The sequence below is a fragment of the Bubalus kerabau genome, chromosome 19 (genome assembly GCF_029407905.1).
Source record: "Bubalus kerabau isolate K-KA32 ecotype Philippines breed swamp buffalo chromosome 19, PCC_UOA_SB_1v2, whole genome shotgun sequence".
Taxonomy (NCBI): Eukaryota; Metazoa; Chordata; class Mammalia; order Artiodactyla; family Bovidae; genus Bubalus; species Bubalus kerabau.
This window is the reverse complement of record NC_073642.1, coordinates 30,438,482-30,454,538: the sequence shown is the minus strand read 5'-3', so window position 1 is coordinate 30,454,538 and position 16,057 is coordinate 30,438,482. Positions and strand designations below refer to the sequence as shown.

The window sequence follows — 16,057 nt, the reverse complement described above, 5'->3', positions numbered from 1 at the left end:
CCTGGAAAAATCAGGCCAATCTCCCCAACTCAAGATTCTTAATTTAATTACATCTGCAAAGTCTCCTTTTCCAAATAACTGAACATATTCCCAGGTTCTGGAGGTTGGGACATGAACGTCATTGGGGGGTCATGACTCCAGTCACTGCAGGAAGCCCCGTTTTCCTTGCTGTATCCAGTCTGGAGGCCACACACATGTATTGGATCATGGCCTCCTGTGGCCAACAACATCAGGACTGGTCTTTCTTGTGCTGACGCCTCTCTGGTCCTCCATCTTCCCCTTTCACGTACCCTCTGACTACACTGGGCCCACTTAAGATAACCCAGGATAATCCCACTACTTTGAAGTCAGACAGTTAGCAACCTTAACTCCATATTCAATTTTACTTTTCCAATTCCAATTCTCCCAATATATTCACAGATTCTGGAGATTGGGATATTGATATCTTTGAGGGGCCTTTATCCTGCCGACTGTATTCTCCTAAAAAGATTTTTAAAAATCAAAGAAGAAATTATTAACCAACAGAAAGACAAGAGCTTAGGAAAGAAATGGAGAAAAAGAAAATAAATGGGGTAGGAATGATGAGCACATTAGAAGCCATTAAAAAATAGAATAAACACAACCAACCAACCAAAGACACAAGCAAATGAAATGGCAAAGTATGTGAAATACTGAGTTTCTCAAAGAGATGACATATATAAGACACAGAAGAAACAGTGACTTGTCTCTGTCAGATGATGGGATATACTGTGCGCAGCTTTTAAAAAAAGTGATACAGAAAGATGTACGTACAGAAATAGCCTGGAGAAGTTAATGAATCAAAAGAATGATATGAACATCCAGGCAGAAGACAGGCTGAGCTCAAATATCTTAACAATAATCCTCAATGCTAAAAGATGGAAATATTTCTATGAAGTTTTAAAGGGAAGGTGGGACGCACGAGTTTTATACTCATGCAGGAGATATTTTGGAGCTTGCAAAAATTCTCCACTGAGGGTCATGAGCCATTTAAGAAGAGAGTGGGGATCACAATCCACAAACTCTACAATGAACTCCAACTGAAAGAGGAATTGAAAGAAAGGCCCTGACAATTCCTCTAGAATTACTAATAAAGGACCAGTACTGTGTGATCCTGGAAGCCATCTAAACACAGCACAAAGACCAGGTAACTGGAAGCTGAGGTTACCCATGAGAGGGCAAATAGTATGTGTCTAGACCGTGGATGGAATGGAAACATAAATAATGAGACAGGAGGAACGGGAGGGTGAGGACAGAAGGGGGGCACACACTTCAGTCAGCTTTCAGAGCAGAATGAGCTGATACCACTCATGGCAGCTGGCAAACACATTTCAGAGTTTCCCCCTAACTTTACAGGGGCTGAATGGAAACTACAGCTTCTCCCTAATTAATTCTTCTTTCTGAGTACTCGCCTAACCCACATGGCAGGGCGTGGATAGAGGGGCACTCCTTCCTGCTCAAGGGCCAGCCCAGGTACCTCGCTGGGTTGTTGTGAGGACCACAGAGGCTGGTGGACAGGTGCTGGTGTCGGATCAGAGGAAGATCACCCCGGAAACAGAAGGGAGAAGCCCTGTGATGGGCCGGCCACTGTGTACTCTGGGACTATGCACTTACTACAGGCTGGCCCACCAGCCCAGGAAGGGACATGCTGGGAACTCCAAGATAGAAGACACTGAGTTGCCAGTCCAGGTTCTATGCAAGATACTGGATGCTTGGGGCTGGTGCACTGGGACGACCCAGAGGGATGGTATGGGGAGGGAGGAGGGAGGAGGGTTCAGGATGGGGAACACATGTATACCTGAGGCGGATTCATTATGATATTTGGCAAAACTAATACAATTATGTAAAGTTTAAAAATAAAATAAAATAAAAAAAATAAAGCTATAAACATAAAAAAAAGAAGACACTGAGCTTAAATTCAGCAAATCTGTCATTATTAAATTAAATTTAGATGAGTACATTTTATATAGACCAAAAGACTAAAAATGTAATAATCTCCAACATGATTAAGTGAGAAAAAGGGAAACCAGAGGAAAATGGATTCTGTATGCTCCCATGTGTTTAAATATGAAAAAAAATACATACTTGAGCATCCACAGAGTTTTTTCAAAAAGATACACAGGAGCAATTAACAGTGCCTGTTGAGAGAGGGATTGGGCCTGGCATAAGAAAGTGACTCACATTTTACTACATACTCTTGTTTTGTTTGAATTCTGTTAGCCTGTGTAAATACTGGCCTTCTCATTTTTTAACCAAATTGAATGAGCAAAGGAGAAAGGGTAAAAACTAGTATGCTTTCTATTTCCATGGAGTAATATGTATTCTCCCACCTTTCTGTAGGGCTGGGGACAGGATGTGGCAAGATCTGTATTAGTTTTGTTTTCTAGATTTCAGTATTTTGTATGGATGCGTTTTACAGTTTCTCCAAGACAAATGGTTTAAGCTAAAAACACCAAGAGCAAAGTGCCGTAAAATAGGTTTCCCCGGATGTCAACTAAATTATTAATAATCCATTGAAAAATGAATGTCGATGATGCACACTGGACAAAGGTTTGAAGAATCCTACAGTTTGTTCCCTGAAAAGGAAAATGCAAAGTGAATTCTTATGAAGGTCCAAAGGGTCTAGACCGCCCTGTTCTGCTCCAGGTTGTTCTGTGTCCTGGAGCATCCCACCAACTCAGGAAGATGGTACTTGTGGGACTCACTCTGGAGCTCCCAGAGGGTCGCTTCTCCCTTCTGTTTCCGGGGTGATCTCTCTCTGATCTTGACACAAGCACCTGTCCACCAGCCTCTGTGGTCCTCACAAAAACCCAGCAAGGTACCTGGGAATCCCCTTTTTCCAGATGTGGAAATGGGAACTCAGAGTAATGAGACCCCTCCCCAAGGTCGCCAGGGGCCCCAGCGATGGGATAGGTCTCTTCCCAACTCTGCTGGAAAGGAACAAATGCCCAGTCGGTTAGGACTCCATCCTGAACAGCTTGGACAGAAGCTGCAGAGAGCTGACGGATACCCCTGGGTCTGCTGTCACCCGCCAGGATGCGGAGGCTAGGAGACAACCTGTCCCAGCCAGGGACTCGCAGCAGGAGACAGCACCATGGAAATGGAACCCAGTGTGCCTGACCCCAAAGCACAGCCTCTCCTACATCCCTGCCCACAGGGGACCCAGGGATGGCAGTGTCCCACCCCCACTGGCCTGGACACTCAGAGGCTCTGAGTGTCACTTGGGTACCCACAACCTCCTCTGTGGACTCTGAAAAGCAGAGTATGTTGGGGACAGAGGACCCCATGGGAGTGGCTGGACAGAGCAAGTACAGAACCATAGGGTGGTCTGAGCAGGGATCTGATCTGGATCCACTCCACTCAGTGCCCTGAGCATGGGGGTCCATCCAGCAGACACTCACCGGCTAGCCAGAGTCAAGTACTCAGAAACATGCAGGGAACTGCGGCAAACACAACTCCTGGGGAGGATGTGGCACAGCACCAGGGAATGGGCATGCAGCCTCATGCCTGCTGGGTCCCACAGAAAAGTCCCACAGCCTGACCGCAGCTGAGCTCTGCCTGCGTGCAGCCTTGGGTCTAGCTCTAGCCTGCTGGGCCTGCAGCAGATGCCCGGGGGCCATTCTCCTCTGTGAATCACTAGGAGCCACCTAACACCTTCATGCAAAATTTTACGTGTCTCCAAATGACTTAGGCTCTTTCTACATTTCAGGTTTTTATTTCTGCTTCTGAAAAGTAACAATAATAACAATGTTAAAAAAAAAAAACCCTCAAAACAGTTTCTTACATTTGTGTAAGTGCACAAGCGTTAGCAGTTTCTTACATTTGTGTAAGTGCACAAGCGTTAGTCGCTCAGTTGTGTCCGACTCTTTTTAGCACCATGGACTATAGCCCACCAGGCTCTTCTGTCCATGGAACTTTCCAGTCAAGAAGTGAGTTGCCATTCCCTTATCCAAGGGACCTTCCCAACCCAGGGATTGAACTTAGACCTCCTGTACTGCAGGCAGATTCTTTACTGTATGAGCCAGTCTTAAAACAATTTACAAAGTACACTCTCATGTCTAGATGAAGAAACCCAACCTGGACTTGTGAAGAGCTCTGCCTCTCTTGAGAATGTGCTTGGGCCCCAGAGGCCCCCACCCCACCCGTCCACCATGGAGAAAGCATGGCTCCCGCCTGGCTGAGCTCTGCTGACAGGATGCCTCAGGTTGTGACCTCCCTCCAGCCTGACAGCTGCCCAGTGATCACGCAGTGCCCCGTTTTTCCTTGTGTCACGCATGCTCAGCCCAGCCCAGCACCCAGGACCCTCAGAGGAAGTCTGCTGTTGGCACACCCAGATGTCTATGTCGAAGGTGCTTTCTCATGCCTTTGCCCACTGGTCCACAGATGCCACCAGGAACCCGGGACAAAATGTCACCGCCCATCTCTTGGGCAACACAAGGAACTGGTGGGAGGAACACAAGGAACCCAGTCCTCCCTGCTGCAGGCTTGGCAGCTCTATGCATTTAGACAGGTTGTTTCATCATGACGGTGGATGGCCAATACCCTCACCTGACTGGAAAAGGTCTCTGCTTCTTCTCCTCTCTGTTAGGGTTAGTTTAAGGGAAGAATGTACATTTGGGGGCTGGAGGGGAGGGGTCTGGTCTCCAGACTGCTCCAAGTGAAAGGGAAGTCAAAGTAGCTCAGTCATGTCCGATTCTTTGTGACCCCATGGATTGTAGCCTGCCAGGCTCCTTTGTCCCTGGAATTCTACAGGCAAGAATACTGGAGTGGGTAGCTGTTCCCTTCTCCAGGGGATCTTCCCGACCCAGGGATTGAACCCAGGTCTCCAGCATTGTAGGTGGCTTCTTTACCGTCTGAGCCACCAGACATACTCTCAAACACTAGACTTTCTAGTGCCCTGGGCATCATCTTACTGCAGGAGTTACTACTTGATCACAAGCCTGTTCTCAGCAATGCCCATCCTCAGGGCCCCACACCTGGCCTCACTCAGGGTGTGGGAAGGGAGGGGAGGGACCACCAACCTTCCAGCCTCATAAAGGGCTGTTTCACACTAAGGCTACAGTGTTGAATCATGAACCTCCACTTTATCATCATGGGTACAGTGGTTCCTTCTTGGACAACTTTTGCAGGCAAGAGAACACCAAGAGAGGATAGTGACAGAGAAGTCTTTTCAATTACTTAAAAGAAAAAAAATCCTAGCATACTTTATCCAGAAAGCATCATTTTCCCACTCAATATCATGGGGACAGACTTGTCCATTATGGTGTCATGGTTCTGTTACGGGAAGTTGGGTAGATCTTATCCTCTTGGCAAACTGAAATAAAAGGGAGGTGGGTAGTAAGGAATCCTGCTCAGGGTCGAGGTTTGGGGGCACCAGCAGCCCCCTGGAGGCTCTCCAGAGCAGGGAGACAAGCCTAGGAGAGAGGTATGGCAAGGAGCAAGAGGGCAGTGCTGCTCAGGGGGCCAGAGAGGGCAGAACATTTGTCAGTATGTGGAGGGAGTCCCAGAGGAAGTACTAAGTTTGGGGTCCCACCCACTCCCCAGGCTGAGCCGCATGGATGATGTGGACTGCAGCTTTAAGGCCCTCCGCACCCCAGACAGGTAAAAGGAGGTGGGGAGGAGGATTTTTCAAAATCTGGAGTGCAAACTAACACAACATTGTAAGGCAATTATATTCCAATTTTAAAAGAAATCAGGAATGCAGTTATTTTCCTTATCAAATAAATGTAGCTAATATTCCCTAAGACCGCATACAGTGTCTGTGACACATATATGGAAAAGACAGAACTATACCTCCCCAGAGAATGGCACTCTGCAGTGTGCCACAGCATGGTGAATCGGTAAATAACTTGCTGTTTGTTTTTTCTTTGCTCACTGCCAAACTGGGGGGCTCAAGTTGGAAAATGTGTCAAATTTGACATGAGCCTCATTCTCAACCCTAACACTTTTGAACTCATGGGAGCTAAACAATTCTAGAAAAAATAATTAAATTTCTAAGTTTAATTCCCATAGGACTAGTGAATGCATTTCATAAACACGCATGGAGAGCCTGTTCTGAACAGGCTGGGGCACAGCCTTCTCCTCGGAGCCTCACAGTCAGAAGGAGGGATGCTGACCACACAGCCCATTTCTAACTATAAATCCTTCTTCAAATGCTCTGTATTCTCCTCAGCAAGAGAAACGGATACAAACATTCTTAAGAGACGCCTAATTTTCCCTAGCTGTTCTCTCCCAGCAGTGAGTGGGCCTTTCTTTCCCCTGATTAGTCAGCACTAGGAGAGAAGAAGGGGATTACTGGGCACAGAATATGGACTTGCATGAGGTATCAGAGGTCAAACAGCTACCTGTCTCCACCTCACCTGTGAAAGAGAGGACTAGAGAGATGCCCAAGGTGGGGGCCTGGTCCAGAGGCTGGGAGTCTCCCCCAGCAGGCCCCGCCTTGACCTGCAGGGCCCACACACAGACTCTCCTTCATGGCCACGTTTCCCACCTGGTCCTCCAGTCACCCCACAGCCTACTACAGGCAGACCTCCTTTCAGGGCTTCGCTTGACTGCACTTCATAGATACTGCATTTTTGTTTTTAACAAACTAAAGGTTTGTGGCAACCCTGTATTGTCAAATGGTAGCTTGCATTTTTTTAGCCATAGAGTATTTTTAAACTAAGGGGTGTATATATAGAGAGATATATTTAGACAGAATGCTATTGTACACTTAATAGACGATAGGACGGTGGTGTAAATGTAACTTTTATATGCACTGGGAACCAAAAAACTTCAGGTGTTTTGCTTTACTGTGGTGTTTGCAACCTCCACAGTATCTCCTAATTTAAATGCAGCAGCACAGCGTCTTCTAACAAACCTCTAACTTGAAGCAGTGGAACTTCTTGCCTGTATCACCCCTCCCAAACCCTAGAAGCCTTACGTACCCTATGTGACAGTCTTTCTGAACACAGGGCTCTCCAGACTGTTCATGGGATAAGTGGAGTTGGGTGGAAGAAACCTTAGGAAATGCTGTCAGTCATGGGCAGTGTGGGCAGATGACCCAGGGGAGAAGGAGGTTGCCCACACATGCCAGGCCTGATAAGCCAGAGTCTGCCAGCCACTTTGAACCAGGGGGCCCTGAGGGCCTAGTTCACAGTCGGCACCTCAGACCAGACAGACTTTACAAATGAAATAATCAAGAGACGTGGACACGAAGTGCAACCCATTCCTACAAGTCCAGGCCACAGGCTCCCAAGAGATCCAGTGTGGCCTTTCAATTCGCCTACCAATAATTATGCAGCCACAGTGCCAAGCAAAACAGCCACAGAGCTTTCACGTGACCTAGCAAGTGACACGGAGAAGGCGATGGCACCCCACTCCAGTACTCTTGCCTGGAAAATCCCATGGACGGAGGAGCCTGGTAGGCTGCAGTCCATGGGGTTGCTGGGAGTCGGACACGACTGAGCGACTTCACTTTCACTTTTCACTTTCATGCATTAGAGAAGGAAATGGCAACCCACTCCAGTGTTCTTGCCTGGAGAATCCCAGGGACAGGGGAGCCTGGTGGGCTGCCGTCCATGGGGTCGCACAGAGTCGGACACGACTAAGGCGACTTAGCAGCAGCAGCAGCAAGTGACAGGGCTTGCAAAAAAGCCACTTCCTCCCACAGGGGCCTGTGTTGTCCCTCAGAAGCCACAGAGACTTCTCTGCCCTGTACCACATTCAACACCAATGATGAGAGGATGCCCCTTGGTCTCAGAGGCCAGAGACCTGCTCCAAGAACAGCAGCCGGCCCTGCCAAGGGGCTCTTTCAGGGTGAGGAGAGCAGTGCAGACACAGAGCTTAGCCACACACTTCCCCCAAGGGTAAATGCCAAGACCACCCATGCTGGTGGGGCCTCAGGCCATGGTCACTACCCCTCACAGACATGGGACTGCTGCTGCTGTTGCTAAGTCGCTTCAGTCGTGTCTGACTGCATGTGACCCCATAGATGGCAGCTTACCAGGCTTCCCTGTCCCTGGGACTAGCAGGACCCCATCTATGGAATGCTTTTCTCCTTCTTCTCTTTCCACCCACGCGTTGTCCATGTAAAAGACTAATCTTCCATCAACTCCAAGAGTAAGAAAGTGTGTTCTGTAACACATCCCATCTGATGAGACCGAGGGGCCTGCTAGAGGTAGGAGATGCAGCCCAACTCTCAGGGGGTCTGTAGTCTACCTGACTTGGAGGAACTTCCTTTAGCCTGTTTTAACAGAACTGGCTGACAATTCCAGATAAATGACAAGAATCACTAAGCCAAAGAAGGTCCTCCATTCTTCTTACCCATGCCTCCTTCTTCCTCTGCAAAAAAAGTTAAAAGCAAATTCACTGAAGCTAGGACTTGAGTTACAAGTGTAAGCTGTAAATCCATCAACTGACAACACTGGCAAGGGAGAGCAATGGGCTCGTGGTAAATGAGATGGGCACACTGCTTCCTACTTCCTTTTATTGGAATGATCTCTTTAGAACTGAAGGACTCACTGCACACTCTCTCATCTGCTTCTCCCCCCAAACCTACACAAAACCAGAGAAGAGATTCTCCTCTTGGGGGGCCACTTGGGACTGTGCCCAAGGTCACACAGCCTGTCACATTGTCCAAGTCAGCTAGCAACTCGTCCATCTTCTTTTCTATTCAGGGATGGTTCTTTTCAAGAGATAGCATGATATGATTTAAAAGACTGGCAAAACATACTCCATTTTAAGAAGAAAAAGTGTGCAACTAGAGATTATCATACTAAGTAAAGTAAGTCAGAAAGACAAAGACAAATACCATATGATATCACTTATACATGGAATCTAAGATATGATACAAATGAACCTATCTAGGAAACAGAAATGGAATCACAGAAATAGAGAACAGACTAATGGTTGCCAAGCGGAAGGGGGTCGGGTGATGAATGAGTTGGGAGGCAGAAGTTAACAGATGCAAACCATTATATTTAGACTGGATAAACAACAAGGTCCTATTGTATAGCAGAGGGAACTATATTAAATATCCTATGATAAACTATAATAGAAAAAGAATATAAAAAAGAATGTGTATATACGTAAGTATATGTGTGTGTGTGTGTATATATATAATTGAATCACTTTGCTGTACAGCAGTAATTAACATTGTAAATTAATATATTTCAATTAACAAGTAAAAAGAAAAAGTGAATATATATATTGGATGCTGGACAATTCCTTTTAATGCATGAAAAATTACACATGCAAATGTGTTGCCTCATATTTTGATAATATACATATTCCCAAAGCTTCAAATCATCATTACAAGAAGTGTGGGGAAATGGATTGGAACCATGGTCTTTGGACCCCCAAGATGAAAGGGTACTGACTCAGTCTTGGGGGTTAGGGTGGCCTTATTGGAAGGAGGCACATCACATCCCAGGATGTGGTCCATCGTGGGGTCTCTTCCACAGTCCTGCCAGGCCAGCCCTGAGCATAATCTAATATCTGGGGAGCCCCACATCATAGGCAACTTCTAATATGGAACCAGAGAGATGATCTGAGTAAACCATGGGTGTGTCAGCCTCAGGGGCAGAAGTAGGGGCCTTCACAGCAGTAGCAAGGCTCAAGCTGGCAGGGGCAACACCAGGACATCTGCTCCTACACTCATCTCAGCAACTGAGAGACTGAATCTCAAGGAGGGTGAGTGGTCCATTCACGCCCATCCCTAGCACCGTGAGAAACTGCTGATCTAAAAAACAATTGAATGAAACACTGAGCAGAAAAGAAAAAGAATTTCAGAGGTATGCCTTTATATTTCATAAAAGTTATACTGCATTTTATGCATGCACATTCACTCAGACATCAAATATCCATCACATTTATAAGGAAAACTATGGAAGGATAAACTAAGCTCAAACAAAAAATATTTCCTTGCAAGGAGAAAGGTGAGATCCTTCAAACCCAGAAAATGAGTTTATTTTATCCCTAACTGCAAGAGAGATGTATTTAGAACTTGCATCAGCATGAATGTACATTTGACTTCTTAGAATGTCAGATGGTGGACAGAAGAAATCTAATAGCAAGCACTAGGGGTTTGTGGAATCCTGCAGCTTCACTAGATAAGGCCTTGGAGACATGGGAGGTTAACTTTCTCCTTTTCTCATGAGTGGCCTAGAGCATGACATGGAGAAGGCAATGGCACCCCACTCCAGTACTCTTGCCTGGAAAATCCCATGGATGGAGGAGCTTTGTAGGCTACAGTCCATGGGGTCGCTAAGAGTCGGGCACGACTGAGCGACTTCACTTTCACTTTTCACTTTTATGCATTGGAGAAGGAAATGGCAACCCACTCCAGTATTCTTGCCTGGAGAATCCCAGGGACAGGGAAGCCTGGTGGGCTGCTGTCTATCGGGTCACACAGAGTCGGACAAGACTGAAGCAACTTAGCAGCAGCAGCAACAGCAGCAGCAGAGCATGACAGGGCCATGCCTCATTCAGGGTGGTGGGTTGTGGCTAATGCAGAAGGAAAAGTAAGGTCTACTCTCTCCTAATCCCTGCCTTGACCACAGCCCACACACCCCCAGCTCCAAAAGAAATACCATGTGTAAACCAGCCAGCTAAACACACCTCCACAACATGGATAGGTAAAAATGGCAGCATCAACCTCTCATTTTCAGAATTTTACTGACTTGTTTTCAACCCATGTACTCATTCTGTTACTATGAATGGCAAGGAGCTTCATCCCCAAAACGAGAGGGCAGCTTCTCCCTGACTGGCTCTGTCACATCTGTGTTCAAGTCATCTTCTTCTTGGTCGGACACACAGACTGCTCAGGGGATGCAGCAGTCTATCAAGGGCAAATGAAACTCGGCTTCCAAGTTTCCAAGGGTAAAATATTTTCAAATTAGATATACCATAAAAAGGAACCAGCATGTTTTGCTTCCTTTTAAAAGCCTGTGGATCTCAGGATTCCCTCTTGAGTAGGATATCCTGTGGTCATCCTCAGGGATGGACAGCTTCCAAAAGGATCAGGTGCCACCTGTCTTTAATTGAGTGGCACTTCCCCTGTAACCATTTCAAATGCTCCAAGAGAAGCACAAAGCTGGAAAACTTTTTCCTTTTACCTCTCTAAAATCAACAGTTCAATTCTACAAGCATTTTGACAGAATAAGAAGTATAAAGAATTATCCAGTCATAGCATTTGGATAGGTGTCCAGTAAAAGATCTATTCCCTTCAAGGTATTATCTCTCCCTTCAGCATCTGGGCTCTACAAGGAACTTGAGGAAGTCACCATAACTAGAAACACTGATGATCATCCAAGCCTTGAGACACAACCCTCCCAGCTTGGCAAGACGACCCTCCCGGCAGGAGCTCAGCTCTCCAGACCCACCAGGAACTTTCTGATGAATAACATGGCACACACTTAAAATCAGATTAAGCACACTGAAGTGAAAAGCACAGTTGCCTCTTTTCTCCTGTTTTCATTTTCTTCAGGTAAAAACACATACAGGGATTAAACATTTGCTTTTCTTCATCTGAGAAACCCTGAGCCAATAATGTTGGCAAGGCCAGCAAATAAACCCCCTGAGAGGTGCTACTGACACAGAGTCCTGGGGTTTAAGTCAATAGTTGTCAAACCCAAGAGAAAATATTGTTGGGGGATGGGAGACACATCCACTGGCTGTCCTGGTTGGCACCATCATGCCCTCTCCAGGACCAAGATATAGGCAGGGATTTCTGTGAGGCCAAGTCGCTCCTCTCCAAGCCAACACTCTCCCTTCTGCTATCTGAGGAGGCACTGAATCTTCTGACGGGGACCAACCATCACTCTCCAAAGACATGGAGCCATTAAAGCTGCCTCATGGAGGGAGACCCATTCTAGAAGCCGCAACCTCTGGCTATTTAAAGCATATCCTTCCTTCAGTGTCCATCCCTTGGGCGATAGGCACACAGAGATGTGGGGCTCACAGGTATGCACCCCTAGTTTGGGGATCCTCCATACTTTTCATGGTGGCTCAGGTGGAGGCCTGCCAAGATGCATTTAGCACGCCCCCTGCTGGCCCCTCGGGAGCTGACTCAGCCTTTATCTTTTGGGCCTAAAACAAGAATTAAATGACCTTAACATCCAAAGGAAGCAAAAAGAAAAGCCAAGGCAATCTTGGCTTTTTAGAATCGGATGTGATACTCTAAGCATGAAAGGGGCATGAAAAGGCTTTAAAGTGAGGGATTTTGAAATGTTTTAGGAAACCAGTGGCTAATATCTCAACATTTAGTGAAAACACTTGCTTTGTATTATCAAAAGTACTACAGTGAGTTAAATTAAAAAAAAAAAATTACAATGAATATTTTCACAGGTCTACAGGTGGGAAAAAAAAAAAAGGATATGTGGCCAGAGTGGTTTCACAAACTCAATTTCTAAAGAGGTTCATAGCTCAGAGACTTAAAAGCCAATTTTCACACACTTGAGGCTACTTCAATTACAGAAAAAAATCTCAGCAATGACTTAGAAGGTCGATTTCTAAAATAACCATATGCAGCGGGGGCAAAGTTGCTGAAAAGATGTATATTTAAAGTCAGTTCTGCTATAAGGCTTCCTGTCTCAGGCAGCCTTGCCACTGTGAATAAATCTGGCACCTTTAGGATGTGACAGGCCATGCACACGTGGCTGCTTCAGACGGACATGCCACTCTCCTTTTCCACAGGGGAGAACAGACAATTCAGCTTTCCCACAGAAAAGGGGAAAGCTAGCCTTTCCCAGGGCTAGGGGCCTCACACAGGACCCAGGCTGGGACCCACATGAAGCAAGACTCTGTAATGCAATGGTTTCCATCCACTGTCACCCTGAATGCCAAGCCTAAGGTGATGCTCTACTTCCAGTTTTCTTCCCACCAATCCAAGGTTTTTGAAAGCTTACCCTCCTGACCAGACTCAAACTTTTGCATGGCCTGTGGTATTAAATTCCTTACAGACCCAATACGATCACACTAATAATTTAAGGTATGCTTCTTTGCACCAATTAGGAAGTCATTAATTATTAAATACACAAATGTCAATATTTTTGTCCCTCACTAAATATCCTTTCAATATGCTAGGCTTCAGTAGAAGTGCAGACTGTCTTGGGAACTTGCTTACTTCTGTTCCCATCACAGTCCATACTAATGGAACACTTACACACACAATAATAATGGCACTCTGCTCCCATTTATGGGGAGAAATTTCCCCAGAACTTTGTGTGCCATGCAGGTTAAGTCCCAGCCTCTGCACTCTCTCAACTCTCTTCAGGTGTTAAACTAGCCTTGGAGGCTGGTGGGCCACACAGCTGCTACAGGAAAGGCAGGGAGGGCCCCAGAGAAGCTGTCACCCCTTTCTCCAAAGCAGACTGCTCCCAGGCCCATCATGGTGGGGAGTCCTGGAGGAGGCAGTGATGGAGAGCTAGAAGACCTGCAGATTTTCCTGAAGCAATCAGGGCCTGTGAAGATATAGGCCACACTGTCTACCTTTTCTGAACACATCATCTGCCACCTCAAATACAATGTCTTTTAATTTTTCTCATCTCATAGCTCACTTTCAGTTATAAAGATAAAGCCAGGCAATAGCCACGGAAGTGTCATGCGTGACTTTCCCCTGGATGCTTGTGATATGGATGGAGTGATTCCCGGATCTGTGAGGATCTAACAAGTTTCCCTTCAGCCTCTCTTGAATCTACTCATTCTCAAGCCAAGAAATAAAAACAAAAACCGTTTTCACCTGTGTAAGGTTGGTGAGTTCACAGAGTAAAGACAAATCTATTTTGTAGCAAAGATTCTCAAAGGGCTGCAATAGCTTCACTGGAGGAGGGTGCACTTGGGCGGTTGTGTCCAATGAAGGAAAGTTTTTGTTAATGATGACATCACTGACATCTCCCGAATTTAAAGGAGCACTTAAAGCACAGCAAATGCGATTTTACCCCCTCCAGTGAAAAGATGCCAGGGAAGGCCTCCAGGTTCACAGCCAAATTGCATTAGCCGTTCGCCCACTGTCCAGCCAGACCCAGAGGAACGAGCGAGCGGCGCACCGGGCCACGGTGGCCCACGCAGCCACGGCCCGGGCACCCGGCCGACGGCCTCACGCGATGCTGCCGGGCCGTGCCTGGGAGTCCGCCGGCGCCCCGGGACCCCAGTGCGCCCAACGGACCGAGGAGCCGGTGTCCCCGAGCCCGTCATCACGTTCCAGTGCAGACGGCTCCGGGGCCCGAAGGAGACACCGTCCGCGACCCAGCGGGAGCGCCGCACCCTGCCCGGAGACGCGCGCCGCGTCGGGCCAGGGCCGGTGGCCGAGGCGCCCGCGGGGTCCAGAGCCGAGCCCGCAATGCAGACGCGCCGGCGAGCCACGCGCTGTGCCCGCGACCCCCGCGCCCCAGACCCGGGGCCGCCCGGCCTCTGCGCCCACCTGCTCCGTCACGAAGCTGCGGAGGCACCCAACGCAGCACTGGGACGGATAGCGCACCTGCCGGGCCCGCGGCCCCGGCCCCACCGCCGCCGGCAGCACCGCGGCCAGCGCCGTCTCACCTGCCGCGCCGCTCCGCTCAGTCAGCCCGCAGCGCCGCAGTAGCTGCTACCCGACTTCCATTTTCTCTGGCTTTAAGGAAAACCGGATCAGCTGTTTCTCGCGCTCCGGCTCCGCGGCCCCCTCCCCAGCTGCCGCTCACTGTCCGGGGGCCTCTCCTCCCCCGCCTCCTCCCGCGCTGTGCTCCGCCCCTCGCGCCCCTCCGCTCCGCCCGCGGCCGCGCGCTGCGCCCGCCTCTCCGCTCCGCCCGCGGCCGCGCGCGCCCCCTGACGTCATCGGCCTCTGCTGCGCCTCTCCTTCGCCCCGCGTGGACGTGCGCGCGCCCCACCTCCGCCCCGCCCCCGCCCCGCCGGCCGGCTCCGAGTGCGCGTGCACGCAGCCGCCACTCGCGGCTAGACCCGGTCTCCCGGGAGAGCACGGGACACCCCTCGCGGGCGTTCCGGCGCCCGCCTTCCCAGGCGCCTGTGCTCGCTCTTCCAGGTGCCCCTTGGTACCTGCCTCAGAAACTGCAAAAGACACTGCTGAAATAACCTGCCTTTGCCCGTCTGCCTGCTTCGCACTGTTTGCGCCCACCTTTATCTTTTCTTGCTCTCTGCTCACACTTTCTTTTTCAGGATCTCAAACTTTCTCACGTCCATCCTGTCTCGGCTCTTCTGCCAAGCCCTGCTTTGGGGCCAGTGCATCACATCTCATCTGAAGTTGCTCCCTTAGCCTTTTAAACCGATATTCTGACTTTTCTCCTTTTCTACCTTCCTCTTAAAAATATTTTCACACCACGACTTGGAACTGTTCCTTTCTCTGATGCCAAGGCGGGCCCACAGCTTACTGCCCACTTTCGTAGCACTCTCTCAATGTAGCTACGCCCGTTTCTTCCAAATAATCAGATCAGATCAGTCGCTCAGTCGTGTCCGACTCTTTGCGACCCCATGAATCGCAGCACGCCAGGCCTCCCTGTCCAACACCAACTCCCGGAGTTCACTCAGACTCACATCCATCGAGTCAGTGATGCCATCCAGTCATCTCATCCTCTGTCGTCCCCTTCTCCTCCTGCCCCCAATCCCTCCCAGCATCAGAGTCTTTTCCAATGAGTCAACTCTTCGCATGAGGTGGCCAAAGTACTGGAGTTTCAGCTTTAGCATCGTTCCTTCCAAAGAAATTCCAGGCCTGATCTCCTTTAGAATGGACTGGTTGGATCTCCTTGCAGTCCAAGGGACTCTCAAGAGTCTTCTCCAATACCACAGTTCAAAAGCATCAATTCTTCGGCGATCAGCCTTTTTCACAGTCCAACTTTCACATCCATACATGACCACAGGAAAAACTATAGCCTTGACTAGACGGACCTTTGTTGGCAAAGTAATGTCTCTGCTTTTCAATATGCTATCTAGGTTGGTCATAACTTTCCTTCCAAGGAGTAAGCATCTTTTAATTTCATGGCTGCAGTCACCATCTGCAGTGATTTTGGAGCCCAGAAAAATAAAGTCTGACACTGTTTCCACTGTTTCCCCATCTATTTCCCATGAA

General features: G+C 48.3%; 1 protein-coding gene across 2 annotated transcripts in view; it reads right to left on the bottom strand.

The window, feature by feature from the left end:
- The window catches only part of OTUD7A (OTU deubiquitinase 7A), a 388,339-nt gene extending 373,629 nt beyond the window's left edge, over positions 1 to 14,710 (bottom strand). For both annotated transcript variants that reach the window (XR_008705287.1, XM_055555716.1), the window contains exon 1: positions 14,539 to 14,710. The gene's annotated coding sequence lies outside the window, so the exon portion shown is untranslated. The remainder of the gene's footprint in view (positions 1 to 14,538) is intronic.
- Positions 14,711 to 16,057: the final 1,347 nt, after the last annotated feature.